Source organism: Salvelinus namaycush, chromosome 5 (assembly GCF_016432855.1).
Source record: "Salvelinus namaycush isolate Seneca chromosome 5, SaNama_1.0, whole genome shotgun sequence".
Lineage (NCBI taxonomy): Eukaryota > Metazoa > Chordata > Actinopteri > Salmoniformes > Salmonidae > Salvelinus > Salvelinus namaycush.
The window spans coordinates 67,162,234-67,175,051 of record NC_052311.1 but is presented as its reverse complement, the minus strand read 5'-3'; the positions used below and the strand labels follow the sequence as shown (position 1 = coordinate 67,175,051).

General features: G+C 41.9%; 1 pseudogene; it reads right to left on the bottom strand.

Moving 5' to 3' along the window:
• Positions 1-3,440: 3,440 nt before the first annotated feature.
• LOC120047759 lies at positions 3,441-10,630 on the bottom strand (annotated as a pseudogene).
• Between the last annotated feature and the right edge of the window lie 2,188 nt (positions 10,631-12,818).

Below are 12,818 nucleotides of genomic sequence, written 5' to 3'. Positions count from 1 at the left end.
AGACTACACCTACAAACCATACTGTATTGTCCCCGACGTCTGTGTCCCAACTGTGTGTCCCAGAGTCAAAGCCCTCAGAGCCCAGGACCATTCGATAGTTATCAAACCTCTCTGGGTTGTCAGGAAGCAGCCGTATCCCATCACTGAATCTCATACTGGTCAGATCGTCAGACAGGATGAGACATGGATGGGCAGTGTTGGGGTCCAGAATCACAGGCGCTGAACAGAGGAAAAAAGAGACATGTTTAAAACCAGAGATCCACTGTTTGTTTTAATTTACTGGGACATTATTGCCAGATGATCAGTGATATTTTTTTATCTGAAATTGTCTGAATGCAATTTAAAAATGTTTGTGAAGATATGAACATTGGTAAGAATAAAATCAGACTCACTGTATTGAACAGACTTCAGCATCTTCTCCAGAACTCTGACCTGCAGGTTGCCCAGGTGCTTTGCCACATTGATCAGCGCTCCAGAAACAAGCTCTGGATCTGGGCTTGTGCACTGGGCTCTAGAAGAATATCCAAGAGTTAGTGATACGGTGGGGTTGGGTTCAGAACCACAGGGAACAGAGATAGAGAAGAGGCCAATCACTTAGGGTTAGGGTCCAGATTCTTCATCCTTCACCTGAAGTGTGGCGGATAAATAGGACGTAGCCTTACCTTTTTAACGTGTCCTTGTAGTTCTGCAGGTGAACAAAAGAGCAAATGAATCAATAATACATGTAATCACTGAAATCAATCAGTTAATAATCAATACATCTATCCCAAATAACCTCTAGACAACACAGAGATATTGGTCCTTACCTGCAGGAATGAGATGTCATCAGATACAAGGTCCTTCTTTATGGCTCTCGTTGTGTCTAAAATGGCTGCTATCTCTCTGTTCATATCATCAATCATCTTCTTCATCCTCCGACTCTTCTCCTCCTCTTCCTCCCTCAGGACAGCCATCCTGGCTGCCTCTTCATATCGTAGAAACTGGTGAAGTTTCTCAAAGTCCTCCTGAATCTGATTTTCTGTCTTCTGGGCCTGGCTCTGGAGACAGTGTATCATCATCAGGCATTACACTATATTTCATATCAATCTGAAAGGTTTTTCAAAACATACTGTTAAAGAGGCTGTATGGAACGTTCGTTGCTTATCGTTTATTTAAAATGTTGGCTTGAGTGTTGCCTCTATGGTTCATATACACATGATATAACAATCAACTTCTAGACTCATGAAACCACACAATCCTTAGTTTAAGGCTTTTGCTCAGTCGTGGGAAGGTGTACCCCTTTTTTTGTCCAATTACATAATTTCTGGGTAATATTTATGTCCATTTAGGGGACCCCTTTTGGCTCAAGCCAAATGCTAAAAAAATCATTCTGATACACTTTCATATGCATATTGCATTGTAACATTACAAAGCAGTCTTACCTTAATAAGCTCTGCTGTTTCTTCAAAGCTTTGTTTAACTTCTTTAAATCCCTCCAGCTGCTCCTCTAAGGGCTTCAGGCCTGTCTCTAAGAGCTCTTCCTACAATTCATTTTGTTGATTTACTTGTGTGATCTTTTAATGATTGCATGCAAAATTGGATGGATTTATGAGAACGTCACATTCTAATCAATCTAAACAGAACAAGGCCTTCGAAAAATGTTGCTTTTCAAAGAGAACATCAAGGCTGTACAAGTACGACAGGGTAGCTGAATATGATAAGGAACTCTTCTGCACTAGACATTTGCTAGGAGAGAATGATCCTGTTATAGTGAATGTATTGTATATGTTAGTAGATATTTTGTATCGTACCTTGCGATCCAGAGCAGCCTCATCTACTGGGATACACTCATGTGTTTTATGTTTACTTGAACCCTCACACACCGAACAGATAGGCTCTTCATGCTCCAGACAGAACAGTGTGAGTAGCTTGCTGTGCAGACATGTTTTTTAACTGAAACTTTCTCACCCGGCATACACAGGTTCTTCAGAGCAAGATCCATCGAATCCTTATAGCATTTTATGCTGCACACTGGACATTCCCATGATTCCATCTGTTTCCAGTATGAGTCCAGACAGGCTATACAGCAGCTATGGCCACAGGACAGGAGAACAGGTTCCTTGAGGGTTTCAGAGCACACAGGACAGGAGAGATCCTTCTCTGGGACAGACGCCTGGGAGGCCATTTTCTCACTCCCTAATGGCATTTGGAGTGAGGAGGTTACTTTCAATTTCAAAACTCACCCTGGTTTAGTCAGCAGCTTTCTTACCACAGTGTTGATGAATAGTTTTGCAGTTAGTTTGAGTCCTGTGTTGTGTCTTCTGTCTTACAGAGCAGATACACATAGAATATCTGGGAGATCTGTGTGTGAAGCCAGTAAAATGTGTGCATTGCCATGTAAACTGATCTGTGAGACAGCACTCAAGACATGACAGCTCCTTAAGGAGAGAGAGTGGGGGGGATCTATAAGTCATTTTCTAAAAATAAAATATTCATCTCTAGTTTTCTCAGCTGTTTGTATCAGTCTTGTTTAGTGATTTAAATATGTGTTGCTGGAGCGGCCGCCTACTCCTCAGTAGCTGCTGGAGTAAGTTGTGCTTAATTTGAGTCCTGTGGTGACAGAACAGGTCATTAAACACCAGTTTAATGTTACTGTCAGGGACTTTATTTTGGACCGGGGCCTGCTGGGTTAAACGTTACATCCCGCTCTAACACTAGGGTCGTGGTAGGGGAAAAACATGGAGATCTATGTGTATACATGGGGAATGAACATACACATTGGTACAGAATTCAAACAAAACACAAGACTAAATATATTGTTTAGTACAGTAGTTTATTCAAAATAGCAGGAGAAAATAAATAAAAGTAATAAAATCAATGTGCAATATCACAATACTATTAACTGTGTGTGTGTGTGTGTGAGACAGAACACACCCTGAACACTTTCCCCACATGCCTCTGGTCAAAATAAATCTCACAGCAGTCAGAGACAGAAAATGCAACCCCAATACAGCCTATTATGTTCAACCTAACCCTGTTGGACAGGAAACATTTCCTGAGAATACAAACCCTTTATGACGCATAAAGATATAACATAATACTGTGTGGTTAAATCCAAAACGGATTGTGGATGAGATACATTCAATTAAAATAAAAAACATTCACTGGCGCACACCCAGAACAATGTGTTTGTGTGGAGGTGCTGACTAATGGCAAATAAACCATCAAAATAAAGTCGGACACTCCATATATAAACTTCCAGTAATTTATTGGGTATTTACCAATGTGTCTGTGCCTGAAGAAGGCACAGTGATGCCGAAACGCTGGTAAATACCCAATAAATTACTGGGAGTTTATATATGGAGTGTCCGACTTTATTTTGATGGTTTATAAGATAGTCAATGCCATCAATAATATGATTATGGCTGCAAGTCAAGTACCAGAGGATTGACCGTAGAAACAGAAAACATAAAAGCAACACTGTTCTCCTCTAGATATTTCAAGGCCCTTCAACATTATAAATAATGAGGATAGTCCAGTCCTCTGGCAGGAATAAAATACCTAAATACGTCCATTCTTTGAGATGTATTTCTTTGGCCGCTGAGTCGGACCCACCATGGCCATCTATAGTAGAGCTCACTTAAGTTGCCAGGGTAACAGGACAACACCTGCAAGTTGATGAGGCATGAACAGAACCACTAGTCTACAGGCTTTAACACTGTTGAGAAACAACAAACCCTAAACTTCAACACTCCTTACCCATCCCTAAATAAATCCTAAAGAAAGCCATTCAAGTTGTCAATCTCTGGGATGCTGAGCATGTTTACATCATGAGGAGTCCTTTAAGTGACACAAAAGGTCTGGTCAATAGTGTCAAGTGGCATTCTCCTTGGTCTGCAGTGATCTGAACACATAAGATAGGTGACAACAGTATGCCTACCCGGAACTGGCTTTCAACTATGCAGTTGTTTTCCCATCAGTGCAGATATACAACAAACTAATAAATAAACATGGGGTCGGTCCTGGTCAATATAGTCCTGGTTTTTCCAACGGCTCTGCGCTTACATTGAAGGACTGACTACTGAAGCGCTGGTTCCAGGGTCAGTTCGGGTTGTAAATTCCAAATTATTGACTGCAGCTCCCATGTTTTGAGCTATGAGTTCCTTCAATATTTCTTTTTAAACTCAAGAGTTCCTGGATCCAGATTCCATGTGATTTAGTCATAGAAATTCCAATAAATAAATCTCTATGCACAGTTGTCTGATTCTACGACCTGTGTTGCATCTCTGGTAATCTATGAATTGAGCCTGGGGACGAAGTTAGACCTCTGGGTTTAGGACGGGATGGGGTGGAATGTTATTTAAAAAGGCTGAGTTCCAATTCCAGGATCCAAATCTGGCTCTCTTTCTCCAAACCATGTGCTGGGTCTCTTGTTCTAGGACGGGGTGAGGTCAGGACTGGTCATCTGTGGTGGGGCTGGCTAGACACTCACTGGACTTCAGGCTGGCCAGTGACTTATTGCTGGCTACTGACTGCAGAGACCCACACAGACCTATCAGAGAGGAGGTGTCCTCCTTCCCTGGGGAGCAGAAGAGGGGGTTAACACATGCACAAAATAACTATTATTTATTGGTAGTGGGGGATAGCACAGAAATGCACACACACACACACCATGGTGGTGCCAGTGTGAGCTGGCTGGTCTAGTGTCCAGGTTGAGTGTGTGTGAGGGCTCCAGAGAGGACTGGGACAGCTGCTCTAGACTCTGGAAATTCTTCCTGTAGAATACACAGAGACATTAGAGCGGACTCTCTGGATGCATCTAAAAAGTGTGATGGCTACATTGGACTAACCATTTGGAATGTTAAAATTCATATTTTTTTCACAGCACTTCTCACAGGTACAGTATATATAAATATACTGTGTCACCACATTTGGGTAGACCGTATAAAATCATACTATTGCGTGTAAGGAAGTGAGGAAGTTGTGGAATAGGAATTTATCCCTGTTTACATACTCCTCCCACTGCCCCACCCTATTCCTGTACAGCATGGTATCCAAGGCACCGGGTGAAGGCCACTGATTGGTCAGATGTGCGGTCAGTTCTTGTCTAGACCTCAAGTCATGGTTCTTCAGCACTGTCCTTGAGCAGGATGAAATATACACGCACAAAGACATAAACCTCTACTGTCAAGACACTAGCTACTCATTTTGTGTTCCTGGAACATTGTCCCAAAATATGCTACGTACCCCAGTCCCTCTGTAATCGCTTCTCTCCATGTTGTGTCTGTAAATCCATACCCCTGACTGATTATTGGTTTGAGATATGACTGCAGTTTCAACCCCAGCATTTGGAAAGATAAGGAAATCCTCACAACCCAAATTAAAATATTGATCAGAGGGTGGAAAGGAAGAGATCAAATTGATCACACCATTAATTTAGAGACTCTGTGACTAACCTCCACCAAACCATCTCCTCTGATGATTCACCCAGGCCAAGTCATCACACCAAGGTTATTACAGTAAACCAATTATGAAAAAAAACTGTAAACTGAAATAAAATGAACAAATCTGTTTGAGTATAGCTTTAGTTTTTCAAACTATTATCTTTGACTCCAAAATTAACTCAAATAAAATGGGGTTTTGAAGCTTCTGAATCTGGCAGGCCACATTGATATTTAAAGGTAGATTCAGCAAGACGACGTCGCCATGAGCAGCACCGCAGATATTGGGGGCGTTTGAGTGGTAAGGCCGAAAGCAACCGACTGTAGACCAAAGGTCGAGGAGTGAAGTCAGGGGAGATGCATCCGACAGCCAAAAGTAATGTGGTTTTCCAACAGCAAGGCTCAGATCAACATGGCAGTGTTGCCATCGTTTATAAAATGTTTTCTTTATGTCTAAATAAACATCTATTCCCCATATCTCACACTCAAACTGAAATCATAGTATAGTAGTGTACAATCAATTAGAGAGAGAGGCTCAAATAGCACATTTATTTATATGTATCCACTGTATACATAAATCGCAGCAAATTGGTTCCTGTTTGTCATGTCTTTGGTCACGTTCGCGTGGGTCAAACAAAAACACCCTAATGATTGGTTGGCAATAGAGCTTCCCACAATACAGGCGATGGCTGCAGAATTAAGTTGGTGAAGAGCAGAAACTTGCAGTCGATGACCTTTGATCACATTTTTATAATGTTCATGCAGTTGACATGTAGGCGCAAGTCAGACCATTTTTTCTCCCACAATGCAACACACTTTGAAAGGCTTGACAAAAGTGATCCGCTCTAACACGGCCATTGAGATTTGCGCGATGCAACATGGTAGCTACGGGACCAAAACAGAGGAGAAGTTAAGCCTCACGCTCATAGTTGTGGAAATTGATGCACTACTGTGTACACGGTGCATCTACGTCATCTTGCTGAGTCTACCTTTAAACCTAACTTAAAAACCTCAAGGATCTGACCTTTTTTTCCCAATTTTCACCTAAAATGACATACATGCCTGTAGCTCAGGACCTGAAGCAAGGATATGCATATTCTTGAAACCATTTGAAGTTTGTGGAAATGTGAAATTAATGTAGGAGAATAACACACATCTGGTAAAAGATAATACAAAGAAAAAAAACATGCGTTTTTTTTTTTAACCATCTCTGAAATGCAAGAGAAAGGCCATAATGTATTATTCCAGCCCAGGCGCAATTTAGATTTTGGCCACTAGATTGCAGCAGTGTATGTGCAAAGTTTTAGACTGTTCCAAATGAACCATTGCATATCTGTTTAAGACTGCCCAAATGTGCCTAATTGGTTTATTAATACATTTTCAAGTTCATATATAGCCACTCTCCTCAAACAATAACATGGTATTATTTCACTGTAATAGCTAGTGTAAATTGGACAGTGCAGTTACATTAAGAATTTAAGCTTTCTGCCCATATCAGATATATATATATGTCCTGGGAATTTATTTGTTACTTACAACCTCATGCTAATCACATTGGCTCAACCGTCCCGTTGGGGGGGGGGGGAAACACCGATCACGTAGAGGTTAACCTATGACCTGACCCATCACCTTATGTATTACTGGCCCATAGTGTCCCTAACACTAAAACATATATTTTTTTCTTCATAAAATAAACTAAATGAAAAGAACAAGTGGATCAGAAAACTAACTGAACTTCAAATAACAAGCTTAAAACTAATAATAACAACCTTGCGTCGCACACACACTTTCCTATACCTGTAAGTATAAGTCCTCAGAGAAGTGGGGACATTTTGCGGGTCCTCCCTTGTGAAAATAACTATTTTAGTCTTAGGGGTTAGGTTTAGGGTTAAGGTTAGAATTAGGGTTAGGTTTAGGAGTTAACTTCTCTAGGATAGGGGGCAGCATTTTCACGTTTGGATGAAAAGCATACCCAAATTCAACTGCCAGCTACTCATCCCCAGAAGATAAGATATGCATATTATTAGTAGATTTGGATAGAAAACACTCTGAAGTTTCTAAAACTGTTTGAATCATGTCTGTGTATAACATAACTTATTTAGCAGGCGAAACCCCGATGAAAAACCATTCCGAATTCTCTTTTTTTTTTTTTGAGGTCACTCTTTTCAATGGGTTTTCATTGGGAATCCAGATTTCTAATTGACCTTCTTGCAGTTCCTACCGCTTCCACTGGATGTCAACAGTCTTCAGAAATTGGTTGAGGTTTTTTCCTTTGTGTAATGAAGTACGGCCATCTTGAACGAGGGTCACTTGAAGTGTACTGTTTGTTAGAGGCGCGTGACCAGAAAGCTAGCTACAGTTTGTTTTAATCCTGTATTGAACACAGATCATCCCATCTTCAATTTTATCGATTATTTACGTTAAAAAATACCTAAAGTTGTATTACAAAAGTAGTTTGAAATGTTTTGGCAAAGTTTACAGGTAACTTTTGATTAATTTTGTAGTCACGTTGCACAAGTTGGAACCGGTGTTTTTCTGGATCAAACGCGCCAAATAAATTGACATTTTGGATATATATATATATATATATATAGACGGAATTAATCGAACAAAAGGACCATTTGTGATGTTTATGGGACATATTGGAGTGCCAACAACAGAAGCTCGTCAAAGGTAAGGCATGAATTATATTTTTATTTCTGTGTTTTGTGTCGCGCCTGCAGGGTTGAAATATGCTTCTCTCTCTTTGTTTACTCTGTTGCTATCCTCAGATAATAGCATCGTTTGCTTTTGCCGAAAAGCCTATTTGAATTCCAACATGTTGGCTGGATTCACAACAAGTGTAGCTTTAATTTGGTATCTTTCATGTGTGATTTCATGAAAGTTTGATTTTTATAGTAATTTATTTGAATTTGGCGCTCTGCATTTTTACTGGATTTTGGCCAAGTGGGACTTTAGCGTCCCACATATCCCAGAGAAGGTTGTTGGTCCCCAAGAAGTCCTCACAAGTATAGTAAGACATAGCTGTGTGCACTACTCCTGCATTCCCTGGCCCTCTCGCTGTGGTTAAAATTTCACACTCACAGCTGGTCATTCCACCCACTCACAGATACACAAACTCACAGTTGGTCCTGGAGCTCCAGTACGATGTATTCTAGTTGTTCCTTCTCCAGTGTGTGAGAGAGGTGTGTGTCTGTTAGTCTCTGCTGAAGAGCTTTGTTCTGAGGAATCACTTGAGACAGCTGGGCCTCTCTCAGACGAACCATCTCTTCCAGATAACACTGGCGCACACACACACACAGTGAGTTGTTGCATTATTACATTTTTTTGCAGTAGCAAAACAGATAAAGGGAAGATTTTTGTTTTGGTGAAGGAGGCACTATTTTGTACTCTGTAAATTTGTACTCTGGTGAGGATGGAATGAATGATATCAAGCTGTGTGCGTTTCCATTTCCTCAAGAGAGTACTGACAGTTAGCCTGACATTTTGATTTCTAACTTTCCAATTATTCCTCAGACACCTCACAGTCTCAGGCACAAATACACCTACATTCTATAGTGCAATACAGTGTTCTGCAGCACACACACGTACAATACACACACACTGAGACGTTACCTTCTGTTCCAGTGCCATGCGGTATTTCTGCTCGAGTCTTTTACACCTGCAGACCCAGCTGCTCTGCTCAGTTAAGATGGCCTCCGCAGTGCTGGCGGCCATCTTTTCAGGGGTGTTCTTCTCGCTGCCGCTGCTCCCCAGGGTCCTCAACTCCTCCTCATCACTGCTGATGCTGTTTTCTCTACACAGGGGGAAAGGGCACACTTCAGAGGGTACTACAGAGGGGGTAGGAGTTCAATTTATAGGGCACATACAGGGGGAAGGGTACATAATAGCAGGTAAAGGACTAAAAGATTGAATCCCACATACCTCTGAATCGACTTCAGATAGGGCGTATAGTCAATCACCGCTGGGCAGCTTCCATTCAGCCCCTCCCCTTTCAGACAGAAGCTACCACCAGAGGAAAATACACTTCAATTGAGACCTTTACTGTGTAACCTGAGCTCTGACTCAGCAACACTATAAATAATATACAGTATGATACGAGTACCTGAAGTCAATGGTGTTGAGACTGATGAGTGTATCTGCTAGCAGCCCCGCCTCCTCACCTAGCATGATGGCCCCATCCTCATACCATCTCCTACACAACACACACAGTAAGTTCCATCCTCAGAACACACACTAGCTCCATCCTCAGAACACCTAAAACAAACACTCAACTCAGTCTGGTGTTTTGTATTGCCATTGTGTGTGTGTGTGCCAGAGAGAAAGACCTGGTGGTTTTTAAGTCCCTCAGGGCAGAGGAGAAGTACTCAGACAGCCTCTTCTCCATCAGCACCAGCCTGATCCACGCCCGACCCTGTGGACACACACAGAGTTCTTAAGTTTCCATTATACATCAGGCCTGCATAGTAGCTCTTTAAAACAGACATCATTATAATACAAATACATACTGCCCTTCCGACTTAGCCCCAGTCAGCTGATTGAGTTTGTGCACCTGCACGCAAGTGTGCATGCATGGGTGCGTACGTGCGTGTGCTTGTGCCGGAGCTGTGGCGTTCTCTTGGACAGCACTACAGTATTTATTGTTTAAAGCGTCTGAACAAAGCTGTCTTTTGTTCTGTGTGTAATTTCATCCAGCGGAAAAGGCTGAGAGAGTTGTGTGTTTAAGATCCGTGGGAATATTGATGTTATCATTAAGGTCCATGGCTCAAGGCTTTCCAGCATAACCAGCAACCTCTCTCGTGCAGACACACACACACACCTTAGCTCTGGAGGAGCGTACATTCTCCATGCTCTCAATGCTGTGGATGCAGCTGTGAGAGACTTTACTGCAGGCTGCTTTCACATAGTCCCAGAAACTACGATGAGTCTCATAACCAAACCACATAGTCTGACCTGGGAGAAGGGAGGGGGAGACAGAAAGAAGGGAGAGAATGAGTGCTACATTTATAGGTGACATTGACTCCTATACCCAGCAACCCTGCAGTGGTCCAGATGGGAAGGGCTTTTAGCACATGTGTGTGTGTTACTCTACCTTTCAGTCTGTGACTGAGGATCTGTTCCAGGATGGAGACGAAGTTGGTGAACTCTGGAGATGAGTCGTCTATCGTGTCTAAACAGGAGCGGTCAATCAACGTCTTCACTGAAAACCTGCACACACACAGTTAACTGAGTCTGCACTGGTTTCCAACCGGATCGGCACGTTTCTCTCTGACAGGCTGTTAAATGTGACTCTAGGAGAGGAGATCATCTCTGACTGAACAGATGATTTACAGGCTTTAGGAAACAATCTCTACTGCACACTTTCAGTGGAGCGTTGACAATATACAAATTATTATTATATATATTTGTTTTTAAATCACTGTCATATAAGCATATAGGTAGATTGCACAGAGGTCAGACTGTGGGGCATGACAACAACGATAGGGCTCCTGACCAGAGATACTCTAATTAGTGTCTAGGTTATTAAGCACCGAGGAGATTTAATGGAATGAAGCAAACACAGGAAATGACTGTGTGTGTGTGTGTGTTGATTCTGGAGTAGAGGGATGCATCTCAGTAGTCTTAAATGGCCTCATTTCCATGTTGGTCAGACAGAGATGCAACAGTCATCTCTGTGCTGTGGGGCTTGTACAGCAGACACACAGTAGCAGGTTAAGTGGCAGTGGGTTGACGAAGCTTTATCTAAACAGGACCGGCAATAAGGTTTCAGTTTTTTCCATTACATACACAGAGAGAGGGAGACATACCAAATTCACCCACTAGAATCCCATACTTTAATGAAGACAGCTTCAACATGCCGCAGGGGGAAATCTATAATTTCCAGGGAAAGGGACATACTAGTCTGTGGCAACCTAAATGCCAGAACCGGACACCTCAGCACACAGGGGTACAAACACCTACCTGGAGGTGACATAATTCCCGAGTGGCATAGTGGTTTAAGACACTGCAAGAGGCGTCACTGCAGTACCTGGTTCGAATCCGTGATTGGGAGTCCCATAGGACGGCACACAATTTGGTCCAGCGTCGTCCGAGTTTGGCTGGGTTAGGCCATCATTGTAAATAAGAATTTGTCCTTAACTGACTTGCCTAGTTAAATAAAGATAAAATTAAAATTCCCTTCCCCATATGCTCCCCTAGGCACAACTACAACAACAAAAACAGGTCACAACTCCTGCAGCTCTGTTGCACACTGAGTATGGTATGTACATAGTCAATGGTAGGCTTCTAGGGGACTCCTACGGTAGGTACACCTATAGCTTATCCCTAGACTACCTTATCACTGACCTCAACCCAGAGTCTCTCAGATATATAGAGTTGAAGTCGGAAGTTACCATACACCTTAGCCAAATACATTTAAACTCGGTTTTTCACAATTCCTGACTAGAGGTCGACCGATTAATTAGGGCCGATTTCATAATCGGAAATCGGTATTTTTGGACACCGATTAGGCCGATTATTTTTTTTACACCTTTTTTTAACCTTTATTTAACTAGGCAAGTCAGTTAAGAACAAATTCTTATTTTCAATGACGGCCTAAGAACAGTGGGTTAACTGCCTTGTTCAGGGGCAGAACGACAGATTTTACCTTGTCAGCTCGGGGTATTCAATCTTGCAACCTGACAGTTAGCTAGTCAACGCTCTAACCACCTGATTACGTTGCACTCCACGAGGAGCCTGCCTGTTACGCGAATGCAGTAGAAGCCAAGGTAAGTTGCTAGCTAGCATTAAACTTATCTTATAAAAAACAATCATAAATCACTAGTTAACTACACATGGTTGATGATATTACTAGTTTATCTAGCGTGTCGATGCGGTAAATCGATGCGGTGCGTATCGTAGCTCCAATGTGTACCTAATCATAAACATCAATACACAGAAATATATTTAGCTAAAAGAAATCCAGGTTAGCAGGCAAATATTAACCAGGTGAAATTGTGTCACTTCTCTTGCATTCATTGCAAGCAGAGTCAGTGTATATGCAACAGTTTGGGCCGCCTAATTTGCAGAATTTTACGTAATTATGACATAACATTGAACGTTGTGCAATGTAACAGGAATATTTAGACTTATGGATGCCACTCGTTAGCTAAAATACGGAACGGTTCCGTATTTCACTGAAAGAATAAACGTTTTGTTTTCGAGATGATAGTTTCCGGATTCGACCATATTAATGACCTATGGCTCATATTTCTGTGTTATTATGTTATAATTAAGTCTATGATTTGATAGAGCAGTCTGAGCGGTGGTAGGCAGCAGCAGGCTCGTAAGCATTTATTCAAACAGCACTTTCCTGCGTTTTCCCAGAAGCTCTTCGCTGTGCTTCAAGCCTATCAACTC